This window comes from Stegostoma tigrinum, chromosome 43 (genome assembly GCF_030684315.1).
Source record: "Stegostoma tigrinum isolate sSteTig4 chromosome 43, sSteTig4.hap1, whole genome shotgun sequence".
In the NCBI taxonomy this organism is placed as follows: Eukaryota; Metazoa; Chordata; class Chondrichthyes; order Orectolobiformes; family Stegostomatidae; genus Stegostoma; species Stegostoma tigrinum.
In genome coordinates this window covers 12,010,374-12,017,471 of record NC_081396.1, presented here as the reverse complement: position 1 = coordinate 12,017,471, position 7,098 = coordinate 12,010,374, and positions in this window count along the sequence as shown.

Genomic DNA, 7,098 nt, shown 5'->3' with positions numbered 1-7,098 from the left:
CTCTCATTTACAAGAGGAAGGGGGAGAGGGAAGAAATTAAGAATTGGCATCCCATTTCACTATTGAACGTGGACTACAAAGTCCTGGCCAAAGTCATAGCCAACCGGGTCAGGTCTGTCCTGGAGTCGGTGATTCACCCTGTCAAAACCTGTGCTGTGCCGGGCAGGAAGATCACTGAGAGCCTCGCACTCATCAGGGATACGATCACCTATGTGCAAGACGGGCGAGTGGATACCTGCCTCGTCAGCCTGGACCAGGAGAAGGCCTTCGACAGGGTCTCTCATGCTTACATGAGGGATGTCCATTCCAAATTGGGGTTCAGAGAGGGCATTCGCAATTGGTTCCGGTTGCTCTACACCAACATCGGTAGCGCAGTCTTGATCAACGGGTGGGAATCGGACAGTTTTCCCATCAGATCTGGAGTCAGGCAGAGCTGCCAGCTCTCTCCTGGCTTGTTCGTGTGCTGTGTGGAGCCCTTCACTGCATCCATCAGGAAGGATGTGAGCCTGAAGGGCGTGACTATCCCAGGCAGTGGAGGCCTTCAGGTCAAGACCTCCCTGTACATGGATGATGTCGCCGTCTTCTGCACCGATCGTGGGTCGGTGAATAGGCTGTTGGACATCTGCGGCCATTTTCAACTGGCCTCGGGTGCCAAAGTCAATCGGGGTAATAGCGAGGCCATGTTCTTTGGGAACTGGGACGACCGCTCCTTCATCCCCTTCACCATCAGGACAGGCTACCTGAAGGTGCTGGGTATTGGGTTCGGTGGAGCTGGGGCGTGCACTAAGACTTGGGAGGACCGTATCACCAAACTGAAGCAGAAGCTGGGCACGTGGACGCTCCCGTCCCTCTCCATCGCGGGTAAGAACCTGGTTGTCAGGTGCGAGGGGCTTTCGGTACTGTTGAATGTGGCGCAGGCCTGGCCTATTCCCTGGACCTGCGCTGCTGCGGTTACCCGGGCCATCTTCCACTTCATTTGGGTGTCGAGGATGGACCAGGTCCACAGGGACACCATGTACAAAGACCTGGAAAATGGGCCCCTCGCCCTGATGGCTACCTTTTGTGTGCGGCTGCATCAAGCTGTGCGTAGATCCTCAGTCCACAAACACCAAGTGTCACTGCTTACTGAGGTTCTACCTGTCCCCTGTGTTGCAAAGGATGGGCCTGGCCTCATTGCCGTGGAATGCTCTGAGTAGTTGGACCGTCCCGTACCACCGGTCCTTCGTGGAGAAATTTTTGAAAGGAAGCACATTTGACCACAAGGCCGTCAGGCAGTGTATCCTCGAGACCCTTCGGGAAAAGGAGAGGGTGGATCCTGTTGTGTGGTTCCCCACGCAGACTGCCAAAGTCATTTGGCAGAATGCCTCATCGCCAGAACTTTCAAACAAGCACATGGACATTACTTGGCTGGCGGTGAGAGGGGCTCTGCCAGCGAGATCCTTTATGCACACGTGGAATCTCTGCACCCAGGCATAATGCCCTCGAGGTGCCTGCGGGGGGGCATGAGACTGTCTATCACCTCCTTCTGGAGTGTGCCTCTGCACAGGAGGACTGGAGAGGGATGCAGTGTCATTTGTCGAGGTTCATCCTGAGCCGTTCCGTGACACGGGACTCCGTGCTCTATGGGCTGTTTCCCGGGACGCACACCGAGGCCAATATCAACTGCATCTGGAGGACAATCAATGTGGTGAAAGACACTCTTTGGTCTGCCCGCAACTTGCTGGTCTGCCAGCTGAAAGAACTGACCCCGACTGAGTGTTGCAGACTGGCGCACTCCAAGGTCCAGGACTAGGTGCTGAGGGACGCGCGAAAGCTTGGGGCAGCCGCTGCCAAGGTGTGGTGGGCAAAGACCACGGTATGAAACCCCTCGTCCAGAATAGAAACAAGGGCCCTATCTGGTAACTGGGCCCTGCTGGGGCCTTCCTCAACTGGTCAGGGGGCCAACGGGGACTGTGTTTTTTTTTGGTTTGTTTTTGCCTTTAGTTGGTGTACGTACCCCCTGGGTAACCTGGAGCGGCTTGCATGATTGGGTAGATGTATAAATGTTTTATTTTTTGTACATTCTATGAACAAAGTATATTTTTTCAAATAAAACAAGGGTGACGAAACGTCTGAAAACTAACGTTCCAGCTCAGCGAGCAAACTCACATCCAGAAGAAGCTGACTTCAGACTACATTGAGAATGATCTGATGGACTGCGGGACTGAGGAATTACAGATGGAGTTTAATTTAGACAAATGCGAGGAGCTGAATTTTGGAAAAGCAAGTCAGGGCAGGATGTTTGTGCTAACTGGTTAGATCGCGGGGAGCGTTGGTGAACGAAAGCCAACTTGGACCGTCGGTCCATAGCTCCTTGAAAGTAAAGTCCCAGCTTGACAGGATAGTTATTTACGGTGTTTTGTGTGCTTGCCTTTATTGATCAGTGTATTGAGTACAGGAGTTTGGAGGTCAAGTTGCATCTGTGCTGGACTTCAGTTAAACCACTTTGAAAATGATGCATTCGATTCTAATCTCCAAATTATAGAAATAGTGTTGTGAAATATGAAATGATACAAAAAAAATCGCAAGGATGCTGCCAGTGTTGGCATGTTTGATCTATGGGGAGAGGCTGAATATGTTATTTTCCCTTAAGCTTTGGAGGCTGCCGGTTGTTCTTAATGAGGTTAATAAAATCATGAGAAACATCGATATGGAGAACAGCCAAGGTCCGTACCACAGGTAGGAGATGTCCAAAACTATAGATAATAGGTTTCAAGTGAGACAGGAAAGGAAGCACGGGGCAATCTTTACACACAGAGAGTGATGCGTGTATGGAATGAGATGCCTGAAAAAGTGATGGAGCCTGTTATGACAACAACATTAAAATGGTATCTGATGAGCATATGAGTAAGAATGGTTGACAGGTATATGGAAAAAAATGCGGGAAATTGGGGTTAGATTAATTTATGATGTCTTGTCTGCATGGATGAGATGTGCTGAAGGGTCTGTTTCCATGCTGGGCTGGTCTCTGTGTCTAAGTTCGATTGAGATTCGGTTTTAAAAATGAACTGCATGATTTTTCTGAAAACCTGCTTGCTTCAGAAAATATTTGAGCCTTTTATTCGAAACAAAATAATTCTTGCTTCGAAACGAGCATGATGAGTTAATTCAGCGTATCAGTTTTACTTCACCAAATAAACAATTATGGGTTCATAAGAGGACATAGATGGTCATTCTAATTAGGAAATGTTGATGTGACTCGGAGAAGCGGTCTTAGTTCATCACAAATTTTATACAGAAAAGGAAAGAAAACAGCCTCTCACATTTTGAAAATTTGCATTTTGTATTCCACATATACTTAATGTAAAGCCAGAAAACTGGTTACCGCAACTGGGTGCTTCAGTCAGTGTTGTCTCGTGCACAGAACTTCATAGGAAAATTTTGCTTCTGATAGGAAACAGATGCAGATGTCAGCTAATTAAGTTAAGAAAATAATTTCAGTTCCAAAATTGCTGAATTATCTGTCCACTTTCTCCATCATCTTTTCCACAACCCATCTCTTGCATCTGGAGTATCTGAGAATTACTTCCTGACCTCCTGGCGGAAATGGGACCAAGTCTGCCTCCATCTTGGAATTGAAGGTTTCCGTGAATTTCAACAGATAGATAGTCCTCACGATTTCTGACAGCTTTTCTGATTATTCTGATGGGCGAGATATGTTTTGCTTTCTTCATTTCAGAAGAAAGGCACTTTGGCCCAACAAGTCTTTGACCGAAGCTCAGAGCATCCCACATCGGCTTATCCCGCTATAACCCACACATCCCATTGGGCAATTTAGCATGGCCAATTTGTGATGTTAATGTGATAACATCTCATTGATTTCTTTGCTTCTATAAATTAAAGTCTTTTATCTGCATTTGATTCTTATGCAGAGACTTTAATTTATAGAAGTAAACTCTTATCTACCTACACATAGGTATGCAGGCACTGCCCCGTAGCTTCCTGCCCAGCTAGAAATTCAGTTTAAAGCTTTTGTAACTCCTTATCTTCTCACACACCGGAATGCAGACACTGTCTTAAGCTTCCTGACTGAATTAAAATTAGAATCAAACTGTTTCAAATAGGGTTAGGTGGGGAAAATTTGGAAAGCTGTGAAACCTCGAAAGCATACAACTTCTGTCGCTGACAAAGGGGCCAGGGCACTGACTTTGTTCTCGCCAGACACACTGGCAACTTGAAATCAGAATCTGCCCCGGACAACAACTTGAAATCGCCTCCTTCCATTTAGCAGCTACTTCACGAGCAATCGATACTATATCCTGGTCTTCTACGTTCTTGATGCAATAATTGTTTTGTATCCAGTCTTTGTCTGCTGCAGTAATTGTTTCATGTATCATGTCATTGTGAGATGTGAAATTGTTTTCTGTATTATGCACTTAGTAAAGTATAAAAAGCGCAGACTGTCCGCTGCTTGGGGAGAATTACTTGCGAGACTCTGCACGCTGTGCCGGGTTAAGTACAGTGATTCTCCACAGCTTGTACTTGCTTTGTAATAAAAGGATTTGTGTTTTCCTAAATAGGTCAGTGTCTTGTTATTGCAGTAAGTCGTGAGGGGTCTCCGAAAATGAACCTGACAAATTCACCTAGCCTACACATCTTGGGACTGTAGGAGAAAAGCAGAGCACCCAGATGAAACCCAAGCATTCACAGGCAGAATATACAAACTCCACACAGACAGTCGTCTGAGGCTGGAATCGAAAGCGGGTTCCTGGCAGTGTGAAGCAGCAGAGCTAACCACTGACCCACCGTGCCACCCCATTCTGATGAGGTCTGGTAGGAGTGAGTTGGATCAGAGAGAAAAACAAGAGTGTTTTGATCCCAGCTCCTGAGTTCAGTCTTGGCCCCCTGGCATTCCCTGAGATCCAAGTCTTTCTCTCTGTAACTCACTTTCTTCAACAAACAGTATTTAGCTTTGCTGTTTTGCACTTTTAACGAACATGTCTGCATTATTTGAAAATTAAAATGAGAGATGCAGTAAATGGAATGATGTTTTTTTTTCTACAGTGGACTGCGTTGGAACAATCTACCAGACAAAGCAAGAGACAATGATCCTATATAAGATAATAAAGTGTGAAGCTGGATGAACGCTCTGTTGTCCAAGCAAACGCCTATGAATCCTTATACAACTTGTTGCCAAGTAACAGACCATGGTCTCACATGAATCTGTTTCCCATGCAAATTCCTGTGGACCCACATCCTCTTTTAATTGTAGCAATGTTCACCACTCCGATCTAGCATTGTGTTCATTGAGTAACTGATGGTGGTCCCACAGCAACATTGTGCCCTTGCAATGGGCTGTCTTCTGACCACTCTCTGATCCCCAAGCGACAGGCAGTAGTGTCGCACTCCCTTGCTTCTTAGCAAACGGTGTGTAGTTCCACCCACACTCTGTATTCCAAGCAACAGCATGTTGCTACACCCCTACTTTGTTCTCCTAGAAAAGGCTTGGTGCCCCAGCTCACACTGCTCCAGAATAACTGACTGTTACTCCACACCCAACGAGTCCTGAGAGGAATTTCATGCTGCCCCAGCCTCACTTTGTTCCTTATCAGCAGGCAGTGATCCCATACTCAATTTGTTCCCCCTGTCATGGCGTGTGGACCATTTTCGATCCTACTCTTCAATGGCTGGTAGTCACACATGGATTCTGTTTCCTGAGCAATGTCTTGTGATCTCAGTCTCACTCTTCATGTAGCAATGGCCCACAACTCCATCCACACTTTGCACGTTGACCAATGGCGTGCTGCCCCATAGCCATAATCCTCTATTATCCATAGATTGCATCTGCACATCCACTCTATTCTTCCAGCAACGGCCTCTGGTATCACATTTCTGTTCCCCTGGTAACAGTCTGTCGACCCACCTTCAAAATGTTCCCTCCCAAACATACTTTGATCCCAAAGCAAATCTGTTCCCTCAATGGCCTAATTGTCTCTCCCCCACTCTGTTCACTGAGTAACAGCCAGTGGTCCAACTCCCAAACTGTTGCCCTAACAATGGCCAGTGGTACTACACTCAACCAGCTCCTCTAGCAACGACATATCATCCGAACCACGCAATGACCCTCTATAATGGCCTGACGCCCTGCATCCACTCCATTCCCCTTGCAAAGGCTTTCTACATTATCCACCACATAGCAACAGAAGCTGTTCCACTTTCACTCTGTTTTCCCTTGCCAAAGCCTGTGGACCCATCACACTCAGTTCCCGGACCAACTCTCAGGGGCTCTGCGTCTTAGCAATGCCCTGTGAACCAACCACCTCTCTATTCATCCCAGAATGGCCAGGAGCCTGTTATCTGTGAATCCATCACCTCTCTGTTCCCCTTTGGTCACACATCCACTTTAATTGCCAAACAATGCCCATTTATCCCACGCCCACTCTGTTCCCCTGGAACCAGCCAGTATTCCCACCCCTATTCTGTTCTGCGAGAAACAAAATATTGAATTACAGCCTCTCTCTCTCCCTTCATTCATACTGTTCACCAGCAACGCCCTGCCTCTCAAGCTCCCTTTTTTTTTCCTTTGTACTATCCTGCGGTCTAATTTATGCAATTTTCCCCAAGCAACGTTCTTTATTCCCATCCAATACTATTCCAAAGGCAATGATGTTCCAGCCCACCACTACAATGTTCCACTAAAGTTGGTCACTTATCCGAACCCACCTTGCTTCCCTACTAATAGTTTGCTGCAGACAAACTGTCCTTCTCCCTTCGCACCAGGCTTTGACCTCACCCACACCACTTTCACTCATTACAAACAGTGGTTCCCACACTCAATCTGTTCCACTTGTAAGAGCCTGCGGTCTGAACTGAACATTTTGACCAATTAATGGCCTCCACACCTTTGCCCGAGTAACAGGGTATAATACAACCCCACAACGTTTGTCTCACAATGGTAACTGGTCTCACACCCACTGTTAAAGCTACCAATGGCATTTGGCCAAAGCTTCACAATGTTACCATGCAATGTTCTGAAGGTTCACTCTCCTCTGTTCACTTAGCAACGGTCTATGGTGACAGGTCACACTGTTACCGCAGCAACAGAGATTGTGAAAGGAA